This window comes from Pristis pectinata, chromosome 4 (assembly GCF_009764475.1).
Source record: "Pristis pectinata isolate sPriPec2 chromosome 4, sPriPec2.1.pri, whole genome shotgun sequence".
Taxonomy (NCBI): Eukaryota; Metazoa; Chordata; class Chondrichthyes; order Rhinopristiformes; family Pristidae; genus Pristis; species Pristis pectinata.
Window position 1 is genome coordinate 3,614,796 of NC_067408.1, and position 14,987 is coordinate 3,629,782.

At 46.6% G+C, this 14,987-nt stretch overlaps 1 protein-coding gene across 6 annotated transcripts in view; it reads right to left on the reverse strand.

The window, feature by feature from the left end:
- ndst1b (N-deacetylase/N-sulfotransferase (heparan glucosaminyl) 1b) overlaps window positions 1-14,987 on the reverse strand; it is a 290,113-nt gene that overhangs the window by 128,877 nt on the left and 146,249 nt on the right. Inside the window, exon 3 of one of the 6 annotated variants that reach the window (XM_052013797.1) lies at window positions 2,563-2,744. The exons of 4 other annotated variants lie outside the window; for them this stretch is intronic. The gene's annotated coding sequence lies outside the window, so the exon portion shown is untranslated. Of the gene's footprint in view, window positions 1-2,562; window positions 2,745-3,415; window positions 3,547-14,987 lie in introns of those variants that run through there. One more of the 6 variants, XM_052013798.1, reaches the window with a different exon arrangement.

The window sequence follows — 14,987 nt, forward strand, 5'->3', positions numbered from 1 at the left end:
AGATACAGGAGCTCGAAAGCCTGGACGTCCAGACTCAGGAACAGCTTCTTCCCCACTGCTGTCAGACTCCTGAACCAGTCCCTTCTCCCACATCCCCTTCCTGGTGGTGCTGCCACGTTCTCGGACTCTGAACTCTCCCTCTTCTGTTATTGTTACTTTAGCATTTGTTTTTGCACTACTTCAGATTACACCACAATCTTTGAAGCGGTCTGTTTTGCCCTCGTTGCTGCGCTCATTGCTGTACTTATTATCACCACGTACACTGTCTACCCTGAGAGCTTCGCATGAGCAAGGAGTTTCATTTCACCCTGGCCTACATGGCAATAAACTAATCTGATCTGTTCAAGAACATTCAAGGACTATACGGATAAAGTCAGGATTGAACCTGGGCCATTGGAGCTGTAACACAGCAGCAATGCTGGGCCGCTGCAGCACCCCATGTGCATTAGGTGCACATTTTGGCTACGTGCATATCAAGTCAGCTGAGTTTAATGGCCTCAACTGGGGAAATCACACAAGGAGGCCATTCAGCCTATCAAGACTATACTATCTCCTGGTAGTGCAATCCCATTTATCTGCTCTTTCCCCTTAGCCCAACAAATTATTCTCTCTCTGGTACCTCTTCACTTACCCTGCAGGCGGTGAGTTCCAGATCAGAATTACCCACTGAGTAAAAAAGTTTTTCCTGTGTACCTTTTACCCACAATTGTAAATTTGTGTCTCTGATCCTTGAACTATCTACGAATGGGAACAGCTCCCTCCACCTACCCTCTCTAGAACCTGTATACCTTGAGCAATAAAACAATGGCAAAATGGAGGGAGGTGGGGTCCATTGAATCTGTGCCAATTTACAAAGCAATCATTCCCATCTTGTGCAGGGACATAGTTCTTTCAAAGTGGCAACACAGGTAGACAGTGTGGTGAAGAAGACATTCGGCACGCTGGCCTTCATCGGTCAGGGCATGGAGTACAGGACTTGGATCGTCATGTTACAGCGGTACCGGTCATTGGTAAAACCACATTTGGAGTAATGCGTACTGTTCTGGTCACCCTGCTTTAGGAAGGGTATCATTAAACTGGAGAGGTTGAGAAAAGATTCATGAGCATGTTACTGGGACTAGAGGACTTGGGTTATAATGGGAGACTGGACAGGCTGGGACTGTTTTCCTGGGGTGTAGGAGCCTGAGGGGTAACCTTATAGAGTTTATAAAATCATGAGGGGCATAGATAAGGTGGAAGGTCACAGTCTTTTCCCCAGCACAGGTTTAAAGTGAGAGGGGAAAGATTTAAAAGTGACCTGAGGGGCAACTTTTTTCACACAGAGGGTGGTGGGTATATGGAACGAGCTGCCAGAGGAAGTGGTAGAGGTGGGTACAAGTATGACATTTAAAAGACATTTGGACAGGTATGTGGATAGGAAAGGATTGGGCCAAACACAGGCAAATGGGACTAGTTCAATCAGACAACTTGGTCAGCATGGACGAGTTGGGCCGAAGGGCCTGTCTCTGTGCTGTATGACCCTGTGGCTGTAGCTCCCCCCAGATTCTACCACTCGTCTACACACTAGGCGTAATTTACAGTAGTCAACTTGAGTGTCATTTGGATGTGGGAGGAGACGGTAGTGCCCATGGGAAGCCCATGCATTAACAGGGAGAACATGCAAACTCCATACAGACAACACCCGAGGTCAGGATCGAACCAGGGTTGCTGCAGCAGCTCTACCAGCCACACTCGTGTTCAGCAACCCTAAAGGGATGGATGGCCTGTTAATCATAGAACACAGAACAGTCCAGCACTGGACAGGCCATTCGGCCCACGGTGTTGTGCCGATCTTAATGCCAATTTATACTAAATGTCCTCCTCCTGTGTAGCATCCACATCCCTCCAGTCCTTTCATATTCTGTCTAAAAGCCTCTTAAACTCCACCAAACTGCCCGCTTCCACTACTACCCCTGGTGACCCATTCTGGGCACCCACCACTCTGTGTAAAAAAACTTGCCCCTCACATTGCCTTTAAACTTCCCCCCTCTAACCTTAAAAGCACGTCCTCTGGTATTTGACATTTCTACCCTGGGGAAAAGGTTCTGACTGTCTACCCTATCTATGCCTCTCATAATTTTAAAAACCTCTATCAGGTCTCCCCCCCCAGCCTCTGACACTCTAAGGAAAATCACCAAAGTTTGTCCGACCTCTCCTTATAGCTCATACCCTCTAATCCAGGCAGCATCCTGGTGAACCTACATAGAAAGAGTGGCATCTTGGGCCAAAAGGTGCTTCAGCAGAGAAGGGGAGAAAATCAGGAGGGCTCGGGAAACTCGCAGTGCAACTCACTGGGTTGAACCCCACTTAAGTTTAAAGCCCCACTAAAAAGCAACCACATTTGCCTCCATAACAGGAGGCAAAATGAGCAGGCTGCTAACATTTACATGATGCACAAAGGCAGCCTCAGTGCCTTTAGTAGCTGGTGTGCACTGCTGCAAATCTGTGTGGGTCTCAACTGACACTTACTCTTGCTGTGTGTCTTGTAGAAAGGCTAGAGAGCGTGCAGCCAGCGCTACTCACCAAGGCCCCTCGAGAATCAACATCGCTTTGCCGATCAGAGGAATCCGGGGCGCCTCTTCTGCCTCACAGGCAGCCCGACTCCTGGGCCACACCAGGCCTGCTCTCCCTCTTTTCTGTGGGATTTTGAGAAAGCTGGGTCCAGCTGCTTAGCAGAACAAGAACAGCTCCGAGCTCCCTGCTGGCTGAGATGTGAATAGATTATTAATGGGGAGTGTGATGGACTCCTTGCTGAGCTCTGCCGAGTCTGGAGAAAGGAGTAGAGATGGATGGAGAGGAGGGGTGAGTGCTGTTCAGTAGCTGGGGCTGAGACCCACTGCCCCAGTTCAATGCAACATGGAGGAGAGCCGACACAGGGAATTCTGTCTGTGACTATAACCTGCCCAGAGCTCCTTGATTAAAACATACAGCCTACTCCTTGTTAACACATTACACTCAGTATCGCAAGTGAATAAATATTTGACAGGCAAGTCACTCACTTGGGAGCAGATTACTGGCAATTTTACGTTTCAAAAGATCTCTGCTTTTAATTCACTGCAGTCACAGTACCCAAGGCACATGACTGGTTAGCAGAGTACAAGTAAAATATGCCAGGAATTGTCAAGTGCATAAACTGTGGATCCAAAATTATGGAGTATACTGGCACTCTACAGAAATAAACAACACAGCACTGAAGGACATGAAATTGAAATAATTAAATCAGAGAAAAATCACCCTCAGAGTCGAAGTCATTAAGCAGTCAGCATTTTAGCTGAATGAATGAACACTTCATGCTTGGAGCCTGTTGCTGAGATTCTTTGGAGAGGCCCATGCATATCCCACACATTTCCATCCACCGACTCAGGATGTTTCCTACCTTCGAGGCGTTAGATAAATGTGTAGCTTCTCCTCATTGAAAACTGCACGTCGCCGTACTCAGTGTTTGAGGTTATTAGTCCATGTACAAAGTGCAGCCCCACCTCAAAACCAGGAGCTGCTTTTCAAAAGGCTTTGTGAGCTTTAGAAGAACTTCTCTATTGTTGTGAAGCATGGGAACAGTGCATGATCCCTGCAATCACTGCATGCATGCTGTGCTCCAACAGGGACAACACTCTTGATCCCTCCCCAAGAAAGCAACTTCTCAAGTTCTGCAAAAGCATTTAAAAAAAAAGTTAACCACTGGCTTGTCCATTAACCCACTCAAAGCTGAACCCAGGCTACTCTATTTCGACCAGAATACAATATTCCATTATAGTAATTGTTGCTGTGAATATACTGGTCCCAGGCTGCTCTATTTTGAACAGATTACAATATTCCATTTGCAGTAATTGATACTAAACGGCACATTCACAAATTAGGGCAGCAAGTGAGGAGTGAATAAACAGACAGGGCCAGTTTACAAACAATTTAGAAGTTTGAGAGGTGCTCCTATTGAAGTACAAGATGATAAGAGGCATAGATCGAGTGGACAGTCAGAGACTTTTTCCCAGGGCGAGAATGGCTAACACGAAGGGACATTATTTTAAGGTGATTGGAGGAAGGTATAAGGGGGATGTCAGGGGTAAGTTTTTTACACAGAGAGTGGTGGGTGTGTGGAACGCACTGCCGGCATAGGTTGTGGAGGCAGATACATTAGGGTCATTTAAGAGACTCTTAGGTAGACACATGAATGATAGAGAAATGGGGGGCTATGTGGGAGGGAGGGGTTAGATCGATCTTACAGCAGGATAAAATGTTGGCACAACATTGTGGGCCGAAGGGCCTGTATTGTGCTATAGTGTTCTATGTTACACAAGCTCTCACAGGTCTTGACTTGATGTGGAGCTGATGTTTACCCTGGCTGCTGTGTCTAGAACCTGAAGTCACAAAGTCTCAAAATAAGAGTCAGGGAAGAGATGAGAAGAAATTTCTTCATCCAGAGGGTGGTGAATTGTTGGGATTCTCTACCCCAGAGGGTGGTGGAGGACTCATTCACTAAGTATTCAGATTCAGAATCAGATTAGTTTACTGTCATATACACGGAGGTGCAATGAAATTCCTTGCTCGCGTGAAGCTCACAGATTAAACAGTGTACACGGTAATAGCACATACAATGACGGGCACAAAACAACAGAAAGGTGCAAAGATTGTAGTGCAAACAGAAATACAAGACAGAGATTGATGGTCTTTTAGATATTAACAGAATCAAGGGATATGGGGTTAATGCAGGAAAGTGTTGTTGTGATAAAAGGTCAGCTGTAATCTTATTAAATGGCAGAACAGTCTGAATGGACGACACCCATTTCTATTTCTTATTGTAGTTTAGTCTTCCAATTCTCAGAAGAGGCTTTAGGGAGGGTGCAGAGGAGGTTTACTAGGATGCTGCCTGGATTAGAGGGCATGTGCTATCAGGAGAGGCTGGACAAACTTGGGCTCTTTTCTCTGGCGTGCGGAGGCTGAGGGGTGATCTGTTGGAAGTGTATAAAATTATGAGGGGCATAGATAGGGTGGACAAGTAATATCTTTTCCCCATTATTGAGTGATTCAATACCAAGGGTATGCATTTAAGGTGAGAGGGGTAGGTTGTGGGGGCAGATACATTAGTGACATCCAAGAGACCCTTATATAGACACATGAATGATAGAGAAATGGGGGGCTATGTGGGAGGGAAGGGTTAGATAGATCTTAGAGCAGGATAAAATGTCGGCACAACATTGTGGGCCGAAGGGCCTGTACTGTGCTGTAGTGTTCTATGTTCCATGTTCAGAAGAGTGTGAGGGGCATGTTTTTTACTGAGAGAGTGGTGGATGCCTGGAGTGGAGGCAAATTCATTGGGGGCTTTTAAGAGGGGCTTGGATGGGCACCTGAATGAGAGGAAAATAGAGGGATATGGGCATTCTGTAGGTAGGAGGGAATAGCTATGTCAGCACAACATTGTGGGACTATGTGGGCCCGTTCTGTGCTGTACTGTTCTATGTTTTAAATTCTTATGTCCAGTAGTGATAAGATCGTAGCCACAGCAAGAGGAGCAAGGGTTAATTCCACTCTCTGAACTAGTTAAGTGCATGGCGATTGCCTAATTCAGTTCACTTTCCTGCCTGATCCCAATACCGCAGAGAGCCCAAATATCTATAGAAATCTGCCTCGAATATACTCAGCGACTCGACAGCCCCAGCCTACGGGGGAGAGAATTCTAAAGGTTCACAACCCCGTACAAGAAGGAGGCCCTCCCCCTTTACAATCCTAAATGGCTGCTCCCCCATCCTGTCTCTCTCCCCCATTCTGGAACAGTCCAGCATTTCCTGTCAAGAGCACAATATTTGTCATCCCCTGGTCTTTCACACAAAGTCAAGCTTCAGATCAATTTATCAACAAAAAGTAGCTTCTCGCCATGCGAGAGTGACGAACATTCCAGGAAGTAGCCAGAATTATAAGGGAATTTTTCCGGGAATGATGCATGGATCCTGTGATGGACTGAGTCACACGAGAGAAACATTGAATGGCTCAATTTCAGCCCTGTGATGAATTAGTGGTAATGTAGTGGTTAAATTACTGGACAAGGAGCCAGCATTCTGGATCATTGATCCAGTGCACAAGTTTGAATGCAAGAATAGCAACTGTGGAATTTAAGTTCATGTAGTTACATAAATGTGCAATGTTTAAAAAATTCCCGTCGCAGTAACAATGATCATGAAATGACCATTCCTCACTGAGGGGTCAGTGGTGGAAAGGGTGAGCAGCTTCAAGTTCCTGGGCATCAGAGGATCAATCCTGGGCCCAACACATTGACACAATCACAAAGAAGGCACGTTAGCTGTTCTACTTCATTAGGAGTTTGAGGTGATTTGGTATGTCACCAAAAACTCTTGCAAATTTCTACAAATGTATGGCGGAGGGCATTCTGACTGGTTGCATCGCTGCCTGGTATGGAGGCTCCAATGTGCAGGATCTAAAGATGCTGCAGAGTTGTAGACTCAGCCAGCTCCATCACGGGCACAACCCTCCCCACCATCGAGGACATCTTCAAGAGGCAGTGCCTCAAGAAGGCGGCATCCATCACTAAGGACCCTCACCATCCGGGACATTCCCTCTAATCGTTACTACCACCGGGGAGGAGGTACAGGAGCCTGAAGACCCACACTCAACGTTTCAGTAACAGCTTCTTCCCCTCCGCCATCAGATTTCTGAACAGTCCATGAACCCATGAACACTACCTCGTTATTCCTCTTTTGTACTATTTATTTATTTTTGTAACTTACAGTAGTTTTTATGTCTTTATGTCTTACACTGTACTGCTGCCACAAAACAACACATTTCACAACATATGTCGGTGATAATAAACTTGATTCTGATATGTCTGGATTGTCATAAAAGTCCATCTGATTCACCAATGTCCTTTATGGAAGGAATTTGTTGTCCTTACCCCTGGGCTATATGTGACCCTGGACCATTTCCCGCTGCCTCGGGAAAGGAACCAACATAATCAAGTACACTTCCCACCCCGGTCACTCGATCTTCTCCCCCTGCATTGGGCAGAAGCTACAAAAGCCTGAAAGCATGTACCACCAGACTCAAGGACAGCTTCTATCCCACTGTTATCAGACTCTTGAATGGACCTCTCATACGCTAAAGATGAACTCTTGATCTTCCAACCTACCTCATCGTGGCGCTTGCACTTTATTTGTCCATCTGCACTGCACTTTCTCTGTAACTGTAACACTATATTTTGCATTCTATTGTGCTTTTTACTACCTCGATGTACTTACGTATGGAATGATCTGCCTGGATGGCACGCAAACAAAAGCTTTTCACTGAATCTCGATACAGCAAGTAAATACAAGTTTATAAAACATTGGTTAGGCCACAGCTGGAGCACTGTGTGCAGTTCTGATTGCACTGGGGAGGGTGCAGAGGAGATTCCCCAGGACGTTACCTGGGATGGAGTGTTTCAGTGATGAGGAGACACTGGAGAGGCTGGGTCTGTTCTCCCTGGAGTGGAGGAGGCTGAGTGGGTCCCTTATAGAGGTGTGCAAAACTATGAGAGCAACATTTAAGAGGCATTTAGACAGGCACATGAACAGGCAGGGAATGGAGAGATATAGCATTAGTGAAAATTAGCGTCATAGCCGGCACAGACATGGTGAGCCGAAGGGCCTGTCCTGTGCTGTACTGTTCCATGTTCTATAGCACTGCCAGGGGTGGTGGTGGAGGCAGATAGCACTGGAGTTTTTAAGAGACTCTTGGATAGGTACATGAATATGCAGAGAAAGAAGGGATGTGGTCAATGTGCGGGGAAGAGGGATTAGATTAATTAGGAGCTTTGGCTAAATTCTTAATTGTGGGCTGAAGGGCTTGTCCTGTGCTGTAGTGTTCTATGTTCTATGTTTAAGGCAAGGGGTAAGAGTGGATCTGAAGTGGAACCAAGAGGGTGGCTAGTATCTGGAATGCACTGCCTGAGGGGATGTTGGAGGCAGAGACTCTCACAGCATTTAACAAGTGTCTAGAAGAGCACTTGAATCACCAAAGCAGAGCTATGGACCAAGTGCCGATAAGTGGGACAGATACCGCACGGATGTGGTGAGCCAATGACTTATTTCTGTGGTGTATGTCAACGGATAAAAGTTGACCAGAGACAAATATTAATTTGCTCAGCTCAGCTGTGTCAAGCTGAACCTCCTTAACCTCCTCAGAAAGTAGAGATCTGGTATTGGTATTGGTTTATTATTGTCACTTGTACCAAGGTACAGTGAAAACCTTGTCTTGCATACTGATCGTACAGGTCAATTCATTACAAAGTGCGGATACATTGAGTTAGTACAGAGTGCATTGATGTAGTACAGGAAAAAACAGTAACAGTACAGAGTAAAGTGTCACAGCTACAGAGAAAGTGAAGTGCAATAAGGTGCAAGGTCACAACAAGGTAGATCGTGGGATCATAGTCCATCTCATTGTATAAGGGAACCGTTCAATAGTCTTATCACTGTGGGGTAGAAGCTGCCCTTAAGTCTGGTGGTACGTGCCCTCAGGCTCCTGTATCTTCTACCTGATGGAAGAGGAGAGAAGAGAGAATGACCTGGGTGGGTGGGGTCTTTGATTATGATTTCCTTGTGATTGCATCTATATGGTCAATGCCCAGGAACCTTAAATCTGCTGACCTTCTCCTCCGCTGATCCACCGATGTAGATTGGTGCATGTTCACCCTCCTTCCCCTTCCTGAAGTCAACAATCAGTCACAGATGTGTAGTGCGGGCTGCTCTGCAGGAAGGCCAATACTGGCTTGTTCAGATGGGCTGCTTTGGGTGAGGGCTCTGGTTCATTCCTGGGGCTGCTGTCACACAGCCCCTGGATCTCAAGAGGAACAGATTGAACCCCAAACAAAGTAGTGGCCTCAATACTCTCCAAAACCGAAACAACTGCTGAATATTAATCTCTGTGCGTATACCAGCAGATGGTGCAAATTCTATCAGCACCAACATTGTAGACCATCAAGCGTCCCAACAACTCTTAATTGCCTCCTCAAAACCTCGCACTATAACACTCTAGCCACAGCTCACTGTAATTAACATAAGGGAACTCCGGCCTAGACAAGTTAATAACAACCATGTAGACACTACAGCCAAGAAAGCTCACCAGCACCTCTACTTCCTCAGAAGGCTAAGGAAATTCGGTATGTCCCCATTGATCCTCACCAATTTTTATTGATGCAGCATAGAAAGCATCCTATCTGGATGCATCACAGCTTGGTACGGCAACTGGTCTGCCCAAGACCGCAAGAAACTGCAGGGAGCTATGGACACAGCTCAGCACATCACGGAAACCAGGCTCCCCTCCATGGACTCTGTCTACACTTCCTGCTGCCTCGGTAAAGCAGCCAACATAATCAAAGACCCCACCCACCCCGGACATTCTCTCTTCTCCCCCCTCCCATTGGGCAGAAGATACAAAAGCCTGAAAACACATACCACCAGGCTCAAAGACAGCCTCTATGACCCATGAATGGACCTCCTATACGATAAGATGGACTCTTGACCTCACATCTATCTCGTTCTGGCCCTTACACCTTATTGTCTACCTGCACTGTACTTTCTCTGTAACTATAACACTTTATTCTGCATTCTGTTATTGCTTTACCCTTGTACTACCTCAATGTACTTATATTTCGAAATGATCTGTATGGATGGCTTGCAAAATTAAGTTTGTCACTGTATCACAGTAATAAACCAATTCTAGTTCCAATTCCTTCTACATTTTAAGGTTCATGTTGATACTTTGAAGGAATAGTTCATCTAGATAGATGGACACATGGAATAGTACTGGGCAAATGAGGGAACGTAGAAGGGAATGAAATATGATACATGCTAGAAGGTACCAGAGATGAGTAGCAGTCTGATTAGGGTCAGGAGGACCTTTCCAGACTGATCAAGACTCTTAAAGACAAACATTCTTTCCATAGAACCATAGAACAATACAGCACAATACAGGCCCTTCGGCACACAATGTTGTGCCGACCTTCAAACCACACCTAAGACTATCTAACCCCTTCCTCCCACATATCCCTCTGACTTAAATTCCTCCTTATGCTTACCTAACAATCTCTTGAACTTGTCCAATGTATCAGCCTCCACCACCACCCCAGGCAGCGCATTCCATGCACCAACCACTCTCTGGGTGAAAAACCTCCCTTTGACATCTCCCTTGAACTTCCCACCCATTACCTTAAAGCCATGTCCTCTTGTATTGAGCATTGGTGCCCTGGGAGAGAGGCACTGGCTGTCCACTCTATCTATTCCTCTTAATATCTTGTACACCTCTATCATGTCTCCTCTCATCCTCCTTCTCTCCAATGAGAACAGCCCTAGCTCCTTTAGTCTCTCCTCATACTCCATACTCTCTAATCCAGGCAGCATTCTGGTAAATCTCCTCTGCACCCTTTCCAACGCCTCCACATCCTTCCTATAATGAGGTGACCAGAACTGGACACAATACTCCAAGTGTGGCCTAACCAGAGTTTTGTAAAGCTGCATCATCACTTCGCGGCTCTTAAACTCGATCCCCTGATTTATGAAAGCTAACATCCCATAAGCTTTCTTAACTACCCTATCTACCTGTGAGGTGACTTTCAGCGATCTGTGGATATGAAACCTCAGATTACTCTGCTCCTCCACACTGCCCAGAATCCTGCCATTTACCTTGTACTCTGCCTTGGAGTTTGTCCTTCCAAAGTGTACCACCTCACACTTCTCTGGATTGAACTCCATCTGCCACTTGTCAGCCCAGCTCTTCATCCTATCAATATCCCTCTGCAAGCTTCGACAGTCTTCCACACTATCCACAACACCACCGATCTTTGTGTCATCTGCAAACTTTCTAACCCAGCCTTCCACCCCCTCATCTAAGTCATTAATAAATATCACAACAAGTAGAAGTCTCAGAACCGATCCCTGTGGGACACCACTAGTAACAGCCCTCCAATCCGAATGCACTCCCTCCACCACAACCCTCTGCTTTCTACAGGCAAGCCAATTCTGAATCCACATGTACTCAGGAGTTAAATGGTCCTGCAGATGCAGGAACCTACAGGCTTGTGCAGATATGTTGTAGGTCTGGTAAGCAGAGTGATGGGTTAACATTTTGAGGCCATCCTTTTGTTACAGCAGATAAAGGGCTCACTGCCAAACCTTGGCTGATGGATACCGTGTATTGTCCCCCACCCATTTCTGGAGGTATTATTTGCAAGTCACATTCCTGCTCCCCCGACCTGGACTTCAGGAAGGCGAAGTCGGGAGAACACACACCAGTCCTCATTGAGGGGTCAGCGGTGGAAAGGGTGAGCAGCTTCAAGTTCTTAGGTGTCAATATCTCAGAGGATCTACCTTGGGCCCAACACATTGATGCAATCACGAAGGAGGCACGCCAGCAGCTCTAGGAGTTCGAGGAGATTTGGTACGTCACCAAAGACTTGCAAATTTCTACAGATGTACAGTGGAGAGCATTCTGACTGGTTGCATCACCGCCTGGTATGGAGGCTCCAATGCACAGGATCGCAAGAGGCTGCAGAGGGTTGTATACTCAGCCAGCTCCATCACGGGCACAACCCTCCCCACCATTGAGGACACCTTCAAGAGGCGGTGCCTCAAGAAGGCAGCATCCATCACAAAGGACCCTCACCACCCGGGATATGCCCCCTTCTCGTTACTACCATCGGGGTGGAGGTACAGGAGCCTGAAGACCCACACTCAATGATTCAGAAGCAGCTTTTTCCCCTCCGCCATCAGATTTCTGAACGGTCCATGAACCCATGAACACGACCTCATTATTCCTCATTTGCACTATTTATTTATTTTTGTAACATAATAATTTTAATGTCTTGCACTGTACTGCTGCCGCAAAACAACAAATTTCACGACATATGTCAGCGATAATAAACCTGATTCTGATTCTGAAGTATTCTGAATAATGCTTACTGATACCTTTAGTTTCATATCTCCTCTGGACATGAACACTCTTCGGACCGGTATAATTAATCTGCTCTTTGCTTGGTTCCACATAACCACAGAGTCATAGAACTGTGCAGCACAGAAACAGGCCCTTCAGCCCACCACATCCATGCCAACCTTTTTGACCACCTGCACCAATCCCATTTGCTTGCATTACGACCATATCCTTCTCTGCATTGCCTATTTAATTGTCTGTCTAAATTCCTCTTAAACACAGTGACTGTACCTGATTCCACCCCCTCCTCTGGCAGCACGTTCCAGATATCAACCCCTCTCTGTGTAAAGAAAATTTACCCCTCAGATCCCCTTTAAACCTCCTTCCTTTCACTGTAAACCTCTTCCTTCTTGTTTTTGATACCCCTACCAGGGGAGAAAAGAATTTGACCACATGCCCCCTCTAAGCCTCCAGCATTTATTATTCATCCCTATCTATTAGATTGATAGAGGTATGCAGCAGGGAAACAGGTCCTTCGGCCCAACTGGTCCATGCTGACCAAAATGCCCCACTTGCCAGCATTTGGCCCATAACATTCTAAACCTTTCCTATCCATGTTCCTGTCCAGCTGTCTTTTAAAAGCTTTTATTCTACCTGGCTCAACCACTTCCTCTGGCAGCTGATTCCACATTGTCCATGCGTAAAAAAGTTGCCCCTCAAGTTCCTCTTAAATCTTTCCCCTCTCACCATATTGGGTATGTTACAAGATGTATTTCCACATTGCCATTGACGTTGCTTTTCTATTTTGGGACAGAGTTTAGCATCCACAGATATGCATCCATTCACTGGACAGACGAGCTCTCTTGAGACCAGGGTGTGAAGATGATAAGATATCAGATCAGCTTTTTATATTGAGATTGAAGCTGAAGGCACTTAGATACAACAAACCACTGCCAAAGGCAAACACGTACACTTCCTGCTGTTAGCTGAACTAAGAACAGAAACGAATTGATCTTCGCTCTTGCACTGGCTGCTGAAGCCCACTCTGGCAAGGGCGCTTCCAGTCACCTTTGGATAGTCCCACTCCAGCTCAAACACAACAGGGAGACAGAGGTTGGAAATGCAGCCTCCCACAGCGAAAGCCTTCAGCCCATATTAATAGCCCAGCCTCCCAACAAACTGTTGACTGTTCCCAGCCTCAACAGAGAGAAAGTACGCAGGTCCTGCGGTGTTAGCAAGCGACCTGACAGAGGTTTTTAAGATTAGAACACAGAACATTACAGCATAGTACAGTCCCTTTGGCCCACGATGTTGTGCAGACATATTATCCTGCTCTGAGATCGATCTAACCCTTCCCTCCCACATAGCCCTCTATTTTTCTATCATTCATGTGACTATCTAAGAGTCTCTTAAATGTCCCTGATGTATCTGCCCCCACAACCTCTGCCGGCAGTGTGTTCCACACACCCACCACTCTCTGTGTAAAAAACTTACCCCTGACATCCCCCTTATACCTTCCTCCAATCACCTTAAAATTATCGCTCCTCGTTTTAGCCATTTACACCCTGGGTATCTTGGTTAGCATGGATGAGTTGGGTGCACAGGTGCAATGAAAAACTTACTTGCAGCAGCATCACAGGCACAGAACATCAGATAAGCAGCATTCACAAGAAAAGCATATTAAACGTAAATTGTACACAATTTTTACAAGAAAGAACACAATTAGAACTAAAAAAAGTCCATTTTAGTGCAAAGTGATCAAAGTGGTCATAGTGTTGCTAAACTGTAGTGATTAGGGTTGTGCCGGTTGGTTCAAGAACCGAATGGTTGAAGGGAAGTAGCTGTTCCTGAACCTGGTGGTGTGGGACTTCAGGCTTCTGTACCTCCTGCCCGATGGGAGCTGCGAGAAGACGGCACGGCCCGGATGGTGGGGATCTTAAGCGTAGTGAATATATCTGATGCTACCACCTCCAGATATCAAGCACTCTCTGTATAAGACACTTACTCCTCAGATCCCCTTTAAAACCCAGTCAGGGCAGCACATTACATCTCCTGAAGGGACAACATTGAGGAAGCAGATGAGGTTTAATGGCAAATCAGTAGTACAGAGGTCATCATTACTAAAGGTAAATTGCTGTTGCTGTTCAGATTGTTAACTGAACTTAAATTCCATAGACACCAAAAATTCTGCAGATGCTGGAATCTGGAGCAATTCACAAAAAGTGCTGGAGGAGCTCAGCGGGTCAGGCAGCATCCACGGAGGGAAGTAAACAGTCGACGTTTCGGGCCGAGACCCTTCATCAGGACTGGAAAGGAAGGGGGCAGAAGCCAGAGTAAGAGGGTGGGGGGAGGGGGAGGAGCACACACAGGCAGGGGACAGGTGAGTCCAGGTGAGGGGGGAAAGCTAGTGGATAGGGGAGGGGGAGAAGATGTAATAAGCTGAGAGGTGAGAGGTAGAAGAGGCCGAGGGCTGAAGAAGAAGGAATCCGGTAGGAGAGGGCAGTGGGCCATGGAATAAAGGATGGGGGGAGGGGAGGAGAGGAGATGGGCAGGACATCAAGGTGGGGGAAGGGAGCCACAGGAATAAGGGAAGACGAAGGAGTGGTGGTGGGGGGGGGGGGGTGAGTGAAGAAAAAGAAAGGCCAGAAGGTAGAGAAATCGATGTTGAGGCCATCAGGCGGAAAAAGATAAGACAAGATTTCTTTATTAGTCACATGTACATCGAAACACACAGTGAAATGCGTCTTTTGTGTAGAGTGTTCCGGCGGCAGCCCGCAAGTGTCGCCACGCTTCCGGCGCCAACATAGCACGCCTGCAACTTCCTAACCCGTACGTCTTTGGAATGTGGGAGGAAATCGGAGCACCCGGAGGAAACCCACGCAGTCACGGGGAGAACGTACAAATTCCTTACAGACAGCGGCTGGAATTGAACCTGGGTCGCTGGCGCTGTCATAGCATTACACTAACTGCTACACTACCGTGCCTGAGGAACAATGTGAGGTGTTGTTCCTCCAACCTGCACCTGGCCTCAACGTGGC